The sequence below is a fragment of the Theropithecus gelada genome, chromosome 3 (assembly GCF_003255815.1).
Source record: "Theropithecus gelada isolate Dixy chromosome 3, Tgel_1.0, whole genome shotgun sequence".
In the NCBI taxonomy this organism is placed as follows: domain Eukaryota; kingdom Metazoa; phylum Chordata; class Mammalia; order Primates; family Cercopithecidae; genus Theropithecus; species Theropithecus gelada.
This window is the reverse complement of record NC_037670.1, coordinates 75,778,720-75,797,597: the sequence shown is the minus strand read 5'-3', so window position 1 is coordinate 75,797,597 and position 18,878 is coordinate 75,778,720. Positions and strand designations below refer to the sequence as shown.

The 18,878-nt window shown below is 41.1% G+C and overlaps 1 protein-coding gene across 4 annotated transcripts in view; it reads right to left on the bottom strand.

Moving 5' to 3' along the window:
- The window catches only part of ELMO1 (engulfment and cell motility 1), a 584,323-nt gene that overhangs the window by 288,224 nt on the left and 277,221 nt on the right, over nt 1-18,878 (bottom strand). The window lies entirely within an intron of this gene.

Below are 18,878 nucleotides of genomic sequence, written 5' to 3'. Positions count from 1 at the left end.
CAGCTCAAATGCCCATCAATCAATGAGTGGATAAAGAAAATGTGGCATATTTATATACACCATGGAATATTACTCAGCCGTAAAATAAAATGAAATAGTGGCATTCACAGCAATCTGGATGGAATTGGAGACTGTTATCTAAGTGAAATAACTCAGGAATGGAAAACCAAACATTGTATGTTCTCACTCATGTGGGAGCTAAGGCATAAGAATGACACACTGGACTTCGGGGACCTGGGGGAAAGAATGGGGGTTGGTGAGAGATAAAAGACTATACATTGGGTACAGTGTACACTGCTTGGGTGACAGGTGTACCAAAATCTCAGAAATCACCACTAAAGAACTTACTCATGTAACCAAACATCACCTGTTCCCCAAAAACTTACTGAAATTAAAAAAAAAAAACTGAAAATAAGAAAGTTTAAAAATTCAGATCTAAATGGTAAATAATTTAAGACAAGATTTTTTTTTCCAGGTTAAACAGATGAAAAAGAAAAGTTAAAGAGGTGTGAAAGAAAACTGCTTTTGCCTCACGATCTAGATAAGTTGTATGAAATGACATACTTTCATTTTGGATAAACAGCATGAATCTCTGTTTTTCCAGGGCAATTTTGGTTAAAGGCAATTTTTTTTCTAACTTTGGTGCTGGAAGGCCTTTCTGTTCACTTGTTCAAGGATCAAACAACCCACACTTTTCTACATTATTCAAGAGTACATCTAAACTATCTTACCCATGCTGATCTGAAATTTTTTTTATAAGCTAATAAGCAATATCCAAAACTATGAGAGAGTAGTGCTGCCTATTGGCCACAGTTCCACAGTTTAAATAGCATTGCTGTCTACAACTAGAGGTTGTATAAGTGCAATGATTTGAGTATTTCATTTCAGCATTTTATCCTGATTCATTTATTCCAATGTTGGAAAGTTTTTAAAATATCAGGGAACTGTTACTAATGATAAGAATGATACATCTCAAAATAAGTATGATTGTAACAAAAATAAAAACCATTCTGCATGTCATATACAGTGGGGTCCAGTTTTAATTGGAAATAAATGACCAGAGATTAAGTCTAAAAAGTAACTTACCATTAAAGATTTTGTAATGTTTTTAGTTATTTAGTAAAGAATAGTAAAACTTCCTACCCATTACACACAAATTGATTATTTTGACTCTGATACATCGAATTCTCATGAACACAAGTAGCATTTAAGAAGTTAACATTTGCTAAGTACATTCTGGGTGTTAGCACTATTTTGCACTTTACATGTATTAAATCTCACACCTGGTAGGTGCTATTCTTATCCCAATTCTATTGATGAGGAAACTGCTGCTCAGATGAGTTTGGAAGCTTGCCCCAGACCTCACACCTGGCCGTGGCATCACAGGGAAAGATTTCACTGGACAATATGTCTCAACCATCTTTCGTTCCTACTTTTTTTTTTACCACCAGTTTAGAGATGAATGCATTTATTTTGGTACTGCTAGCATTTAGACTTTACATAGACTGAGAAAAGTGTATTTAAGAAAAATGTAGGCTAATCAATATTAGCCATTGTGCAGCATAGGCCAGCCAACACAGGAGGGGAGCCAAATGTAAAAGAGAAACATGATATTTAGTTCAGACATATTTCTAGTGTTGCTATATGAGTTTCAAAAATAAATACATAAAAAAGGAAATCTAGTGGAAAAAAATTAGTATCTCTGAATCTAATTCTAACAATTCCCCAAAGCTATGTTAATGAAGCTGATGGAGGAGAAGATCCCATGGCTCAAGAGTTATCAATCTTCTTTGAATTTTGCACCCAATATGCCCTTCAAACCTCCTTTCATCAATCATACCCCTCCGCAGGCTTTCATTTGCTATTTTCAAAAAATTCTTACAGTTAAAAAACAATGTAATTGAGTTTTAGGGTTCCTTTAAAGAACTATATGACTAATTAGCAAATAGTCTCAATAAAAGAATGCCTGCTATGCACCAGGCATGCGCAAAGTGTCTTGCACACGGTGTTCTCAATCCTCACAAAACTCCCACCAGGTGGATACTGTCATTATCCCCCAAAGGAAACCAAAGCACTGACAATTGGGTAGCTTGCCCAAAGTTTCAGAGCCAGTTGTGGCAAAGCCAGACTGTGAACTCAGAGCATGGGCTTTTAAACAGGTTGATCAACAACCTAACATTGCTGGGAATTTCACAAAGATGTCCAATGCAGGTTCTCCTCAATCAACGTTATTCCATCTGGCAGAGTGGGCCTGAGATCCATCTTTTTATTTATTTTTTATTTTTATTTTTTTCGCGACCAAATCTTGCTCTGTCGCCCAAGCTGGAGTGCAGTGGTGGAATCTTGGCTCACTGCAACTTTTGCCTCCCAGGTTCAAGCAATTCTCTTGCCTCAGCCCCCTGAGTAGCTGGGATTACAGGCGCCCGCCAACACACCCAGCTGATTTTTGTATTTTTGGTAGAGACAAGGTTTCACCATGCTGGCCAGGCTGATTTCGAACTCCTGACCTCAAGTGATCTGCCAGTCTTGGCCTCCCAAAGTGCTAGGATTACAGGAGTGAGCCACTGCAGCCGGTCGGTTTTTTTCTGTTTGTTTGTTGTTTTTTTTCTTTTTTGAGATGGAGTCTCATTCTATCACCAAGGCTGGAGTGCAATGGCATGATCTTGGCTCACTGCAGCCTCTGCCTCCCGTGTTCTAGCAATTGTCCTGCCTCAGCCTCCCAAGTAGCTGGGATTACAGGCATGCGTCACCATGCCTGGTTAAGTTTTGTATTTTCAGTAGAGACAGGGTTTCCTCATGTTGGCCAGGCTGGTCTCAAACTCCTGACCTCAGGTAATCCACCCGCCTCAGCCTCCCAAAGTGCTGGGATTACAGGCGTGAGCTACCACTACTGGCCTATCTTTTTAATAAAAGTTATAATTCATCCACCCCCTCAGACATTATAACAGACCCATGTCTCTCTCATGTTCAATAAATCACATCCCTAATTGTCTATAGCAAATAGGCTCTTACTGAGCAAAAGCCAATTAGAAAATTGCCTTTGATTTTCAATGACTTACCCTAAATTATGGAGCATCACTACATTTTAGATAACAATAAAAAATATTTTGGGGTAAAGAGTGAACTATGTTCTCATTCTCTCTCTCTCACTCCAGTTATCATTTTCTCAGCTTTCTTTTTTTTTTTTTTTTTTTTGGTTTCAATAGTCAGTGAAATAATTTTACAACCACAAATTTTAATAACAGGAAAAGGAAAAGAATTTCACGCCAAAACATTTAAAAGCTTTCTGTACTGTGACAAAAATACTCTGAGAGCTCAGCAAGGCCAGCAACTCCCCCAACTCCTTTCTTATTTATGAGATGCCCTGGATACAGATTTATTTTCTTTTCTTGTTCCATGTTATTTTTTTCCACCTGTCTTGAAATGGAAGCTGCAGGAGCTTTGATAAACGGCTTGAAATTTTCCCTTGTTTTACTGCAAAGCCTGTGTACCTCTGGTACATTCTTCTGAAATGTCATTTGTTAGTTTCCGTTGAAATGCTGCTCTGTGAATCACAGCAGACAGCTCTCAGTCCCTAGAGAAAAGGGAGATGGCTGCTTCCTTTTCCAAAACACCAGAGTTTTTTACTTTGGGAAAGTAGTACCAACCAGCTGAAGATATTATGAGTTATTTTGTAGTGAGCGCCCAAGGTGCCGTTTGGGTATCGAGTCTGAGTATCTAGTTCCTGGAAATCAGTTTCTTTTCTGTTACCTGCCTGTCAGTTTTTCAGCCGAATGATTTCAATCACACATTCAAGGGAGGGTATAAGCTGTAAGACAGGAAATCTCTAAACCTATTCTGTGCCCACACACCATGGCCACTGGAGAGCTAGAGTAAACCTTAAATATAATCTAGGCTGGTCCTCTTATTTTATAGACAAAAAAACTGAGCCCCTGGTGGAGAGTAGCAGTGCTTAAACTTGAGCAGGCATCCGAATTTCTTGGAGGGCTTTTGAAGCACTGATTGCTGGCCCCACCCCGAGTCTGATCCAGTAGGCCCGGGGTAAGGCCCAAGAATTGTATCTTTAATAAATCGCCAGGTGATACAGCTGTTGCTAGTTGAGGACTCTTTGAGACCCACTGGTAGAGAGGATGGTTCATCTCAAATGACACAGGTAATATCAGGAGATCTAGAATCCAGATCCACCATTCCTCAAATCCCCATGCAGCTTCTATATTATACCATGCTTTAATCCACTGGTTCCCAGGGGCACATGCATTTCAAATATACTTGCTGTTCCTTGTCTCTGTGCTCAGGACTCTCGTCAATAAAACAAACCCCCTTATTCAGAAACAGGAATTATAATTTAGAAGCTTCTCACTCCAATGGCTCAAATTTCTCACTAAAATAATATGTATTAGCACCTCCACAGGGAAGTAGCAAACTGTAATCAGTCAATATTTCTACTCTTGAATACTTCCTGACTTGGAAAACAGTACTGGTACTAGCCTGAATGATTTTTAAATGATACGTGGTTTTCAATTACCAGTGCCATGCTAGTCCTTTATTAGCGTGGATAATAAAGAGCTGATGATAATAATGCTTGCCAGATGGCATATCATGGGGAAAGCCTTTGAGGATTTAGGAGTTAATATTTGTGTTATATGAGTGCCTACATTTGCTGAACAAATATAGCATTAAAAGCAACCTTTAAAACAAGTCACATTGAGTGAATATTCATTTAATCTATGAAAAGCCCTATTCGAGGCTATTTCTTGAGCTGGTGGTTCAAGGTCACATTCTCTAAGGGGAAGAGAGGTCATCTAGGAACTCTGTCAAATGATACATGCCTCCCTCTCGTCACCTCTTCACCCAGGAGAAATGAGTATGTGGGTGTTTCAATGAGCTCCTGAGAACAGCAGTTCTCTGTCTCAGACGCACCTGAAAATCCCCTGGGGAGCTTTAAAAAAAATTCCTGGTGTCCAGGTTCTAGTCCAAATCAGTTCAATGAGAAGCTCTGTGGTTGGGAGCCAGGTGGTTGAATTTTTAAAGCTCCCCAGAACATTGATTCCAGTGTCCTTCCAAGGTTGAGAACCACTTTCCAAATCATTCTCAAGAACATCAGAATCTCCTAGAGGGCCTGTGAAATCCCAGGTTGCTGGGCCTCACCTCCAGAGCTGACTCAGTAGGTCTGGAGTGGAGCCAAGAATTTGCATTCATACAAGTTCCTAGGTGCTGCCGATGGCTTCTGGACCATACTATAAGTACCACTGCTCCAAAGCCACATTAACCAAATGCAAGCACATGTTAGGGAGCTATTCATAGCAGCCCATGGAGCTGGTGCCCTTGACTCCCCCTGTACCAGGTGTTGGATTGGGCAGTGACTCTTACTGAGATGACTGCTTTAGATGGCACATACATTCTCTGAGTTGACATGGGCCCCACCACTCTCTCCTCACCTGGTTCTTACACATTTGTATAATGAGGTTGTTGAAGGCCTCTGACTTTGTAACCCCCAACATGGACCAGTGTCCCAAAGATCCTTGCAAGTAGCCTCTAGGCATCTTCAGATTCTGCTGTTGATCCCTCTCCATATATAATAGGAATCTACTAATAAGAATCAATAGATTGGATGAAAACAGGGAAGACAGTCTATCAAAACTGACCTAAGAGGGAGACACGGTGAATACTCTGAGAGCAGAAAAATAACTGCGACAAGGTGTTGGTACTGATACTGATGGGCTTCACACCCGGCACTCCAAATGCAAAATTCCAATTATCTTCCCGACCACCCATCAAAACAAGTGACGAGGTACCTGTTATGGTTCTCATCCTATGGATGAGGTCAGAACTTGCAACTTGGGAAAGACAATGGCTAATAAGTGGTAGAGTCACCACTTCAATTCTGTAGCTTTTTTCCCCTTTAGGTTCAAAAGATCTTTGGTGACTAGGCATATGGGGTCCATTAGCAAGAAGAAATTTAATCAGAGAAATATAAAGTCCCTTAAAAAGATTTTTAGAAATTCAAGCACATGTGTACAGACTAAAGGGAAATCTGGCTCATGAATGATTCATGCGATCCCAGCTCCTCATCATTTCTTTAAGGTGAGGCAAAAAGGTGCCTCCTGAAAGAAACACCCAGGAAGATGCTAGGGATCTAGGCCAATAGATTCTAAGCCCCCTGGATTCCCCAGTGTACCTCCCTCTCTGATGTATATCGTCTTCTCTTTGCCTGACCTCCTTAACACTTCCACTCATCTCTCTCATTCCATTCACCCACCTGCTACCTCCTGGCCCCAACCTTGGCTCTGTTTCTCTGGGCTGGGCAACTCCACAACTGTACCCCTGGTGTGATACCCCAGGTTCAAAGAAGCTCTAAGACCACCTCCAAGTGTCACTAAGGGAATCTCCTCCCTGAAAATGTTCTGAAACCAAGCAGAGTCCATGACTGTTCAAATTATCAACTAAGAATTGAAGTTGGCAACAGGTCCAAGAGGAGTCAAGTTCATGTGGCAACCAGAGGGCTCTGCCATGTTAGGTTTTATTAATAGGAGCACAACAAGAACAGAAGAGTTTCCACTGGACTGGGCCCTGCCCAGGTCACATCTGGACATGATGCACAATCTGGGGGTCACAATGTAACCCAGTTCCTGACACATAAGAAATTGTGCACACAAGAGTGGCCGGAAAGAAGCAGAAATGTCAGAACAGAGAGGCATGTCAGAAAAGTTGGAGGAAAAAAAAAAAAAAAAAACTAGTTAGTTAGCCCAGGGAAAATTAGAAAGGTGTGTGAGGTGTGGTGATTAACTGAGATGGAAGTTGTAGGTTGGACTAACACTGTCTTCAGGCATCTGAAAGGGTATTGACAGTATTCTGTGCCACTACAGAAACAGGAATAGCAGAAAAGATTTTGTCCTGAGCAATACTGTGGTCAGGGCGGGATGTACAGCAGGGACACTATCTAGGGAAGGGAAAGGCAAATAACCACTAGATGGCTTGCAACCCTGAGCTCCTTCTTCTCATCACACAATTTTGGACGTCCACTACTATGCAAGGCACTGTGCAAGATAGAAATTATACATTTCATCGAAAGATGAGTTTAAAACAAAAATAGTACCTGCCTTCGAGGAACTTCTATTTCAGAAGTGAGTTATTAAAAGCCTTAATAATACAGCAAGACACACACACTCATAAATTATGCAGGCACAAACAATGAAAGATCATACACCAAAGATTCTGGATTTAAGGCAAACTTTCCTAGTTAAAAAATAATACTCTTTCACATTTACTCTTAGAAAAGGCCATGTACTGCCAGGTATGTAAATTCACGAAAATCTGAATTGACTCTCACTTCATTATTTTGAAGAAGCAGAACTGAGACTTCCTGAATGAAAGAAAACACTGGAGCATATTTTATTTGGTATGTTGATTCAACAGTCAATACAAAGAATTACCATAAAAACTCAATTAAAAAATGCTTTGGGGATAAATTTCCTTTAAAAATGAAGCTGGTTATGATTTTTTAAAAAGTCTTTATGAATAATGAAATAGTGCTGTCAAGGTTTATAAAGATATCTGCAACTTTTCTACTCAGCTGAGCACATGGGGGATTTGGAACAATCCAGATATCATGGCTCATTCTAGCAACAGTGCCCTATTCTTTCTTTCCTTACCTCCCAGCTCCTCCTTGTATCATTCCTTTTATGAACCCCTTTCTCCCACCTTTTGTCACTTTAAAACAAGGGATAAATACATGTCATGTACAGTGGGCATCTCTGTCTCCCTTTTTCATTCATCCCCAGGGAGAACACAGGCTATTATGTCCAACAAAGAACATAGCACATGTGCAAACAGTACTCCTGGGCCTTGATAATCCGTCATGAAGCCTATTCTCCTTGAGCCCAGCACAGCTCTCCAGGCAGCCTCTGGTGAGGAACCACCATCAGCATGGGAGGGGAAACCTCTCTGCCATGGTGAAGCAAGGAGCTGATCAAGCTGCAGCTGCTACAAATGGACTCCCAGGAAGTCAAAGAGATGCAGAGATTTCTCCAGAGCCTAGCACTGTCTGGCTCTAGCATAGGGCTGCAGCACAGTTAGTAACTGCAAAAGCAGGGGAGGGATAAAAATCTTTCTCCCTGAAGATGTTCTTCAGTGCTTTATTTGCAATAGCAGAAGGATGTAGATGGTGACGATGGTGATAACAACAGCTGTAACCGTGGGGGTAGGAGCTAACACATACATAGCAGTCACTAGTGCCAAGTACTGCTCTAAGCCAGGGGTTAGCCAACTACAGCCCAGGGGCCAAATGGTTTTTGTACAGTTAAGAGTCTAAAATATTTTTTCTTTTATGTTTTTAAATAGCTTTTTTAAATCAAAAGACAAAAAAATCTGTGATATGAAAATGACATGAAATTCTAATTTCAGCGTCCACAACAAAAGTCATATTGGAACTCAGTCATACTTATTGATTTGCATATTGTCTGTGGCTGCTTTCACACCAGGGAGCTGAGACATCCAGAAGCTGTGACAGAGCCTTGCATATGTCTCACAAAACCTAAAATATTTACTACCTGGCCCTTTATAGGAAACATTTGCAGACTCTTGTTCTAAGTGTTTGATCCTCCCAGCGACCCATGAATTAATCAGAAAATCAGTCCTTGTCCAGAGTTAAAAACTCCTTAATCAAAAGTTCAATATCTTAACAAAGAAATGCTAATATTTTGCTCCCTGAACAACACAGTGGCCCCTTTGTAAATGTTTAATGTTTTGCTCCCCGGGATAAATACTGTAATGATTTTATAGACTCCCAAATGTTTCACTCAACAAATTCTCTGTCCTGCAAATGTTATGTTGAAAGGAATGTTTTCAGGAACCTTAGCTCATGGCTAGAAGGTCCCCATTCCCCTGCCAGCTAGTGTCACAGTGACTCAATGCCCAACCTTTGTGTCTTAGGGCCCCTTCTCCTCTTTTGTTTAAAGACAAACCTCAAATAGGGCCTTTGATATATATTCAGACATAAAAGATGACATCTAATTTTGACACACTAGGGATCTGGGCCATGGCTGGTAACATAGCTTACCTCCCTTCAATGTACTGCTTATAAATGGCAACGTCTGAAGACTTTTCTTTTCTGCAACAGGTTATGCATAATTCTTTTTTTTTTTCTTTAACAGGCTACATACAACTCTTAAACCAATTTTAAAGTTTAACAGACAGAGACAAAGAGAGATTAAGCATCTTGCGCACATTCACACAATCAGTGTGTTGGGATTTGAATCAAACCGTCCAGAGTCCATGTACTTTACTACACTAAAAGGAAAATTTGTTAACTACATGATGGAAAATCGACTTTAGGGAACACTATGGAACATTTATGTGCATAGAGTATTTACTTAGGATGAATGAAAAGGGTAGGGATATAAAATGCAGCCAGTTGTATTTTGTATACAATCTCTATAGTAGCATATAGTCCTGGTCAATGTATATTTTATATAGAATATTTTCTATATATTCTTATTATATGAAGTATACATGGATCAGCAGTATCAAGACAAAGACTTAACATAATTACGTATTTTTTGAATGCATTAAAATCTGGAAGGAAATTTGCCAAAGTAGCAGTAATAATGATTTGTAGTGGTGGGAAGATGGGTAATTTTTTTTTAAATCTGTCCATATCTTTCTAACTTTTTCTAATAAAGATGTATCGATTTTCACTTATATTTGACTAGGGGTGTGTCCACTCTTCTCTAACAAGGAAATAAATTCATTTTGCAGGAGAACATGAGAAACAGTTTGGCTTCTCATCCTGGACCCTGCTCAAGTACTCACTGAGGCACCTCCCTGCAGGTCAGCATCCAGCTGTGCCAGAGGAACTCACGCTGGGCAGAAAGGCTCATGCCCACCTGCCCAAGTCAGTGCTCTGCAGTCAGGGCAAGTGGCCTGCATTCTGCCCACAGCATTTCAAACAGTGTGGGGAAACTCGGGTGTGGATAGAAGAGGCCAGGAAGAGGATCTGTCTGATTTGAATCCTCAGAGTCAGGGGCAATCTCAGGTCCTGAGGTCTCTCAGGCTTGGGCCTCTCCAGGGTGTTTGCCTAATTTTCCTTTCCTGCCAGGGAATAGCCCTCTGGGCTTTAAAGGATCCCCATCCTTTATTGTGATCCTTGAAGCCTGCACCTCCTGGAGCCTGACCGTTCACACCACACTTCACATTTCATCAGGGGCATTCTATGAGAAGGCTTCAGCACAGGTGAATCAATTCATCATCAACTGGGCAATTAGGCTGGCCCCAGGTGGTCCCCTGTAAACCTTGAGAACTGGGTAATAGAATCCCCATGGGGCCTTCTAGCTCCCAAGCCTTCCTACCTGTAAATATTCAGGGTAAACATATTGGGTTGAACCACTGAAGTGACAATATCTGGCCATTTTTGAACTACAAAAATGTAATGTTAATCATATGAGTCAACCTAATAGCTAAACAGACGTAATTGGCCCCCATGATCCTGAAAGTTTCTGAAAGGAGATGGTTTTCTGGAGAACATATTGGAAACAATTCCAGCAGGAATCAACTGGAGCTGAGGATAAAAAGACAAGAGAGATGGACGTAGTTCTGGTTTAAAAATCAGTGTTGAAATTAAATTTTTAAATTAACTTTTTTCAAATGCATCGTGTGACATCCCACGACAAAGCCAGCAAATACCGAGGAGAAATTTTCCACTCTCTTTCTCTATCAAGGGTCAGGAGCAGCAGATATACGGTGACTTCTGCTTTAGTTTTGTTTTAGCCCATGGAAATCTGCCCACCTGCCAACACAGCAACTGTGCCTTTCCCAGCCCTGAGAACAAGCTTTTGAGAATGAGGATTTGAGTCCATCGCCAACCAGAGAAATAATAACCTTGAGGGAGGAGGAGAGTATTGGAAATGTTAAGTAAATAGCATGTGAATGCCGCATTGCCCCTAACCTTAGCAAACAGATTAGATGGAGTCAAACCTACTATGTTAAAAAATAAAAAATAAAGCTTTGGTGTCCTTGTGAACCTCATACAGTCATGGTTCCAGGTACAGACTAATGTGACCTTGGATATCAGAGGAAGCTGTGCCTGAAATCTGGATGGCAGCAGGTGGCCATCCTCCTGCAAACCCGCAGAAGAGGTAGGGAAGGCCTGGCACACGAACGCTGCCCTGAGCTGCCAGGGCTGTGTGGGAGTGGTCTTCATTTGAAGTTGGGTGCAGAGAAAGTGACTTTGTCTGAGAAGACCTGGGTGAGAGGTTTGGATCCCCCAGGTATGTTCTGGCACCTTGAGCAAGGCTCTCTCTTTGTAAAAACATTTTGCTGTTTGGGCCTTTTTTTTTTTTTTTTTTTTTTTTTTTGATGTTTTTCAAATCTCAACAGTAACAGCCACTTAGTACATAGAATGTACCAAGTGTGATCCTGTTTTTGTACAGAAATGACCAAATATACCTATGTGTGCATGTGTGTGGAGGAGTGTGTGCGTGCATGTGCACATGTATACACATGATCATAAAAGCATTTAGAAATGGTGGGAAGCATACACTGAGATGGTTAACACACAGTACTGGAAAGAAGGGAGGCTGCAAACAAGACAGGGAGCTTCATTTAGTGAAGTTAAGGAGAAAAGGCTATAGTTCAAAAAAGAAGAAAATGAAAGGAACAGAATTTGTGATACAAACTTCTATGTAAATATATTAGAAAGCACCAGATTGTTCATCTACTTAGATGTGAGCATGTCCATGATGAATTGAGAAATAAAAAAGCAAGTTTTTGTATAATGTGTATAAGCTGGTTGTGTTGGGGCAAAACCCAAACGAATGGTAGTCCTCTGCATATGTCTCCAAGCAGTATCTGCCGGAGTGGACACCTATAAGGGACACATGTGGGGAAGGATCTACCAGGCTCCTCAGAGAAGTAATGAGGGGCAGGAAAAGCTGGAACCAATTTCTGAAAGTCTATTTTTTGATAGTAATTATACTAACCTCAACCTCCTCCAACAAGTGGACACTTCAGGAATTATACTTCACAGAAAAATGACTTTAAGAATAGACGTATGGGTCACTTCCAAGATGGCCAAATAGGAACAGCTCCGGTCTACAGCTCCCAGTGATACTGACGCAGAATACAGGTGATTTCTACATTTCCAACTGAGGTACCTGGTTCATCTCATTGGGACTGATTGGACAGTGGGTGTAACCTATGGAGGGCAAGCCAAAGCAGGGTGGGGCATCACCTCATCCAGGAAGCACAAGGGGTCCAGGGATTTCCCTTTCCTAGCCAAGGGAAGCTGTGAGTGACTCTACCTGGAGGAATGGTACACTCCTGCCAAAATACTGGGCTTTTCCCATGGTCTTCATAATTGGCAGACCAGGAGATTCCCTCCCATGCCTGGCTTGGTGGGTCCCATGCCCACAGAGCCTTGGGCTGCTAGCGCAGCAGTCTGAGATCAACCTGGGTTGCTGGAGGTTGGCAGGGGGATGGGCATCTGCCACTGCTGAGGCTTGAGTAGGTGGTTCTATGCTCATAGTGTAAACAAAGCAGCAGGGAAGCTCAAACTGGGCAGAGCCCACCGCAGTTCAGCAAGGCCTACTGCCTCTCTAGATTACACCTCTAGGGGCAGGGTGTATCTGAACAAAAGGCAGCAGACAGCTTCTTCAGACTTAAACGTCTCTGCCAGACAGCTCTGAAGAGAGCAGTGGTTCTCCTAGCACAGCGTTCAAGATCCAATAACGAACAGACTGCCTCCTCAAGTGGGTCCCTGACCCCCGAGTAGCCTGACTGGGAGACACCTTCCAGTAGGGGCAGACAGAGAACTCATACAGGCGGGTGCCCCTCTGGGACTAAGCTTCCAGAGGAAGGATAAGGCAGCAATATTTGCTGTTCTGCAGCCTCCGGGTGTTACCCAGGCAAACAGGGTACGGAGTGGACCTCCAGCAAACTGCAACAGACCTGCAGCTGAGGGAACCGTCTGTTAGAAGGAAAACTAACAAACAGAAAGGAACAGCATCAACATCAACAAAAAGGACATCCATACCAAAACCCCATCTGTAGGTCACCAACATCAAAGACCAAAGTTAGATAAAACCAGAAAGATGGGGAGAAACCAGAAGGAAAGGCTAAAAATTCAAAAACCAGAGCACGTCTTCTCCTCCGAAGGACTGCAGCTCCTCAACAGCAGGGGAACAAAACTGGATGGAGAATGAGTTTCACGAGCTGACAGAAGTAGGCTTCAGAAGGTCAGTAATAACAAAGTTCTCCGAGCTAAAGGAGCATGTTCTAACCCATCACAAGGAAGCCAAAAACCCTGAAAAAAGGTTAGATGAATAGCTAACTAGAACAATCAGTGTAGAGAAGAGCTTACATGACCTAATGGAGCTGAAAACCACAGTACGAGAACTGCATGAAGCATACACAAGCTTCTATAGCTGATTCAATCAAGCGCAAGAAAGGATATCAGTGATTGAAGATTAAACTAATGAAAAAAAGCAAGAAGACAAGATCAGAGAAAAAAGAGTGAAAAGGAACAAAGCCTCCAAGAAATATGGGACTATGTGAAAAGACCACATCTACGTTTGATTGGTGTACCTGAAAGTGATGGGGAGAATGGAAACAAGTTAGAAAACACTCTTCAGGATATTATCCAGGAGGGCTTCCCCAAACTAGCAACGCAGGCCCATATTCAAATTCAGGAAATACAGAGAACACCACAAAGATAGTCCTTGAGAAGAGCAACCCCAAGACACATAATTGTCAGATTTACCAAGGTTGAAATAAAGGAAAAAATGTTAAGGGCAGCCAGAGAGAAAGGTCGGGTTACCCACAAAGGGAAGCCCATCAGACTAACAGTGGATCTTTCTGCAGAAACCTTACAAGCCAGAAGAGAGTAGAGGTCAATATTCACCATTCTTAAAGAAAAGAATTTTCAACCCAGAATGTCATATCCAGCCAAACTAAGCTTCGTAAGTGAAGGAGAAATAAAATCCTTTATAGACAAGCAAATGCTGAGAGATTGTGTCACCACCAGGCCTGCCTTACAAGAGCTCCTGAAGGAAGCACTAAACATGGATAGGAACAACCGGTATGAGCCACTGCAAAAACATGTCAAATTATAAAGACCATTGATGCTAGGAAGAAACTGCATCAATTAATGGGCGAAATAACCAGCTAGCATCATAATCACAGGATCAAATTCACACATAACAATATTAACCTTAAATGTAAATGGGCTAAATGCCCCAATTAAAAGACACAGACTGGCAGATTGGATACAAAGTCAAGACCCATTGGTGTGCTGTATTCAGGAGACCCATCTCATGTGCATATAGGCTCAAAATAAAGGGATGGAGGAAGATCTACCAAGCAAATGGAAAGCAAAAAGAAAGCAGGGGTTACAATCCTTATCTCTGATAAAAACAGACTTTAAACCAAAAAAGATCAAAAGAGACAAAGAAGGCCATTACGTAATGGTAAAGGGCTCAATTCAACAAGAAGAGCTAACTATCCTAAATATATATGCACCCAATATGGGAGCACGCAGATTCATAAAGCAAGTTCTTAGATACCTACAAAGAGACTTAGACTCCCACAGAATAATAATTGGAGACTTTAACACCCCACTGTCAATATTAGACAGCTTAATGAGACAGAAAATTAACAAGGATATCCAGGACTTGAACTCAGCTCTGGACCAAGTGAACCTAATAGACATCTACAGAACTCTCTGCCCCAAATTAACAGAATATACATTCTTCTTAGCACCACATCACACTTATTCTAAAATTGACCACATAATTGGAAGTAAAACACTCCTCAGCAAATGTAAAAGAACAGAAATCAAAACAAACAGTCTCTCACACTAGAGTGCAATCAAATTAGAACTCAGGATTAAGAAACTCACTCAAAACTGCACAACTATATGGAAACTGAACCTGCTCCTGAATGACTACTAGGTACATAATAAATTGAGGCCGAGCGCAGTGGCTCACGCAAGTAATCCCAGCACTTTGGGAGGCCGAGGCAAGTGGATCACAAGGTCAGGAGATCAAGACCATCCTGGCTAACACAGTGAAACTCCGTCTCTACTACAAAAAGAAATACAAAAAATTAACCGGGCGTGGTGGTGGGCACCTGTAGTCCCAGCTACTTGGGAGGCTGAGGCAGGAGAATGGATGAACCCAGGAGGAGGAACTTGCAGTGAGCCAAGATCATGCCACTGCACTCCAGCCTGGGTGACAGAGCAAGACTCCGTCTCAAAAATAAATGAATAAATAAAAAATAACGAAATTAAAGTAGAAATAAAGATGTTCTTTGAAACCAATGATAACAAAGACACAGTGTACCAGAATCTCTGGGACACATTTAAAGCAGTGTGTAGAGGAAAATGTATAGCACTAAATGTCCACAAGACAAAGCAGGAACGATCTAAAATCAACATCCTAACATCACAATTAAAAGAACTAGAGAAGCAAGAGCAAACAAATTCAAAAGCTAGCAGAAGACAAGAAATAACTAAGATCAGAGCAGAACTGAAGGAGAGACACAAAAATTCCTTCAAAAAATTCAATTAATCCAAGAGCTGGTTTTTTAAAAAGATCAACAAAATAGACCACTAGCAAGAATAATAAAGAAGAAAAGAGAGAAAAATCAAGTGGATGCAATAAAAAATGATAAAGGGGATATCACCACTGATCTCACAGAAATACAAACTACCATCAGAGAATATTATAAAAACCTCTATGCAAATAAACCAGAAAATCTAGAAGAAATGGATAAATTCCTGGACACATACACCCTCCCAAGACTAAATCAGGAAGAAGCTGAATCTCTGAATAGACCAATAACAGGTTCTGAAATTTAGGCAGTAACAGCCTACCAACCAAAAAAAGTCCAGGACCAGAAAGATTCACAGCCAAATTCTACCAGAGGTACAAACGGAAGCTGGTACCATTTCTTCTGAAACTATTCCAATCAACAGAAAAAGAGGGAATCCTCCCTAACTCATTTTATGAGGCCAGCCAGCATCATCCTGATACCAAAGCCTCACAGAGACACAACAAAAAAAGAGAATTTTAGGCCAATATCCCTGATGAATATCGATGTGAAAATCTTCAATAACATACTGGCAAAACGAATCCAGCAGCACATCAAAAAGCTTATCCACCATGAGCAAGTCTGCTTCATCCCTGGGATGCAAGGCTGGTTCAACATACACAAATCAATAAACACAATCCATCGCATAAACAGAACCAACAACAAAAACCACGATTATCTCAATAGATTCAGAAAAGGCCTTTGACAAAATTCAACAGCCTTTCATGCTAAAAACTCTCAATAAACTAGGTATTGACAGAATGTATCTCAAATAATAACCATTTATGACAAACCCACAGCCAATATCATACTGAATGGGCAAAAATGGGAAGCATTCCCTTTGAAAACCAGCACAAGACAAGGATGCACTCTCTCACCACTCCTATTCAACACAGTATTGGAAGTTCTGGCCATGACAATCAGGCAAGAGAAAGAAAGAAAGTCTATTCAATTAGGAAAAGATGAAGTTAAATTGTCTCTGTTTGCAGATGACATGATTGTGTATTTAGAAAACCCCATCATCTCAGCCCAAAATCTTCTTAAGCTGATGAGCAACTTCAGCAAAGTCTCAGGATACAAAATCAATGTGCAAAAATCACAAGCATTGCTATGTACCAAGGACAGACAGAGAACCAAATCATGAGTGAACTCCCATTCATAATTACTACAAGGAGAATGAAATACCTAGGAATCCAACTTAAAGGGATGTGAAGGACCTCTTCGAGGAGAACTACAAACTACTGCTCAACCAAATAAAAGAGGACACAAACAAATGGAAAAACGTTCCATGCTCATGGATAGGAAGAATCAATATTGTGAAAATGGCCATACTGCCCAAAGATTTTTATAGATTCAGTACTATCCCCATCAAGCTACCACTGACTTTCTTCACAGAATTGGAAAAAACTACTTTAAATTTGATACGGAACCAAAGAAGAGCCTGCATAGCCAAGACAATACCAAGCAACAGAACAAAGCTGGAGGCATCATGCTACCTGATTTCAAACTATACTACATGGCTACAGTAATCAAAACAGCATGGTACTGTTACCAAAACAGATATACAGACCAATGGAACAGAACAGAGGCCTCAGAAATAACACCACACATCTATAACCATCTGATCTTTGACAGTCCTGAAAAAAACAAGAAATAGGGAAAGGATTCCCTATTTAATAAATGGTGCTGGGAAAACTGACTAGCCATATGTAGAAAGCTGAAACTGGATCCCTTCCTTACCTCTTATACAAAAATTAACTCAAGATGGATTAACGACTTAAATGTAAGACACAGCACCATACAAACCCTAGAAGAAAACCTAGGCAATACCATTCAGGACATAGGCATGGGCAAAGACTTCATGACTGAAACACCAAAAGCAATGGCAACAAAAGCCAAAATAGACAAATGGAACCTAATTAAAGTAAAGAGCTTCTGCACAGCAAAAGTAACTATCATCAGAGTGAACAGGCAATCTACAGAATGGGAGAAAAATTTTGCCATCTATCCTTCTGACAAAGGGCTAATATACAGAATCAACAAAGAACTTAAACAAATTTATGAGAAAAAAACAAACCCATCAAAAAGTGGGCAAAGGATATAAACAGACACTTCTCAAAAGAAGCCATTTATACAGCCAACAGACATACGAAAAAATACTCATCATCACTGGTCATCACAGAAATGCAAATCAAAACCCCAATGAGATGCCATCTCATGCCTGTTAGAATGGCCATCATTAAAAAGTCAGGAAACAACAGATGCTGGAGAGGACGTGGAGAAATAGGAATGCTTTTACACTGTTGGTGGTAATGTAAATTAGTTCAGCCATTGTGGAAGACAGTGTGGCCATTCCTCAGGGATCCAGAACTAGAAATACCATTTGACCCAGTGATCCCATTACTGGGTATATACCCAAAGGATTGTAAGTCATGCTACTCTAAAGACACATGCACACATATGTTTACCACAGCACTATTCACAATAGCAAAGACTTGGAACCGACCCAAATGTCCATCAATAATAGACTGGATAAAGAAAATGTGGCACGTATACACCATGGAATACTATGCAGTCATAAAAAAGGATGAGTTCATGTCCTTTGCAGGGACATGGATGAAGCTGGAAACCATCATTCTCAGCAAAATATCATAAGGAGAGAAAACCAAACACCACATGTTCTCACTCGTAAGTGGGAGTTGAGCAATGAGAACACATGGACACAGGGAGGGGAACATCACACACTGGGGCTGTCAGGGGGTGGGGTGCTGGGGGAGGGATAGCATTAGGAGAAATGCCTAATGTAAATGATGAGTTGATGGGTGCAGCAAACCAACATGGTACATGTATACCTATGTAGCAATCCTGCATGTTGTGCTCATGTACCCTACAACTTAAAGTATAATAATAATAATAAAATAATAGACTTATGGCTCTAAATTGAGAATATTACTTCAAAATACAGCTCTGAAGAAACTTTCACTTAGTATTTTCACAACCATGTTGTCAAAGCATAAAAACGTTCAGGGGGCTGGCACAGTGGCTCACGCCTGTAATCCCAGCACTTTGGGAGCCCGAGGTGGGTGGATCACCTGAGGTCAGGAGTTCAAGACCAGCCTGACCAACATGGCAAAACTCTGTCTCTACTAAAATACAAAAATTAGCCAGGCGTGATGGCATGCACCTATAGTCCCAGCTACTCGGGAGGCTGAGGCAAGAGAATCACTTGAACTGGGAGGCAGAGGTTGCTGTGAGCCAAGATCATGGCACTGCACTCCAGCCAGGGTGACAGAGCG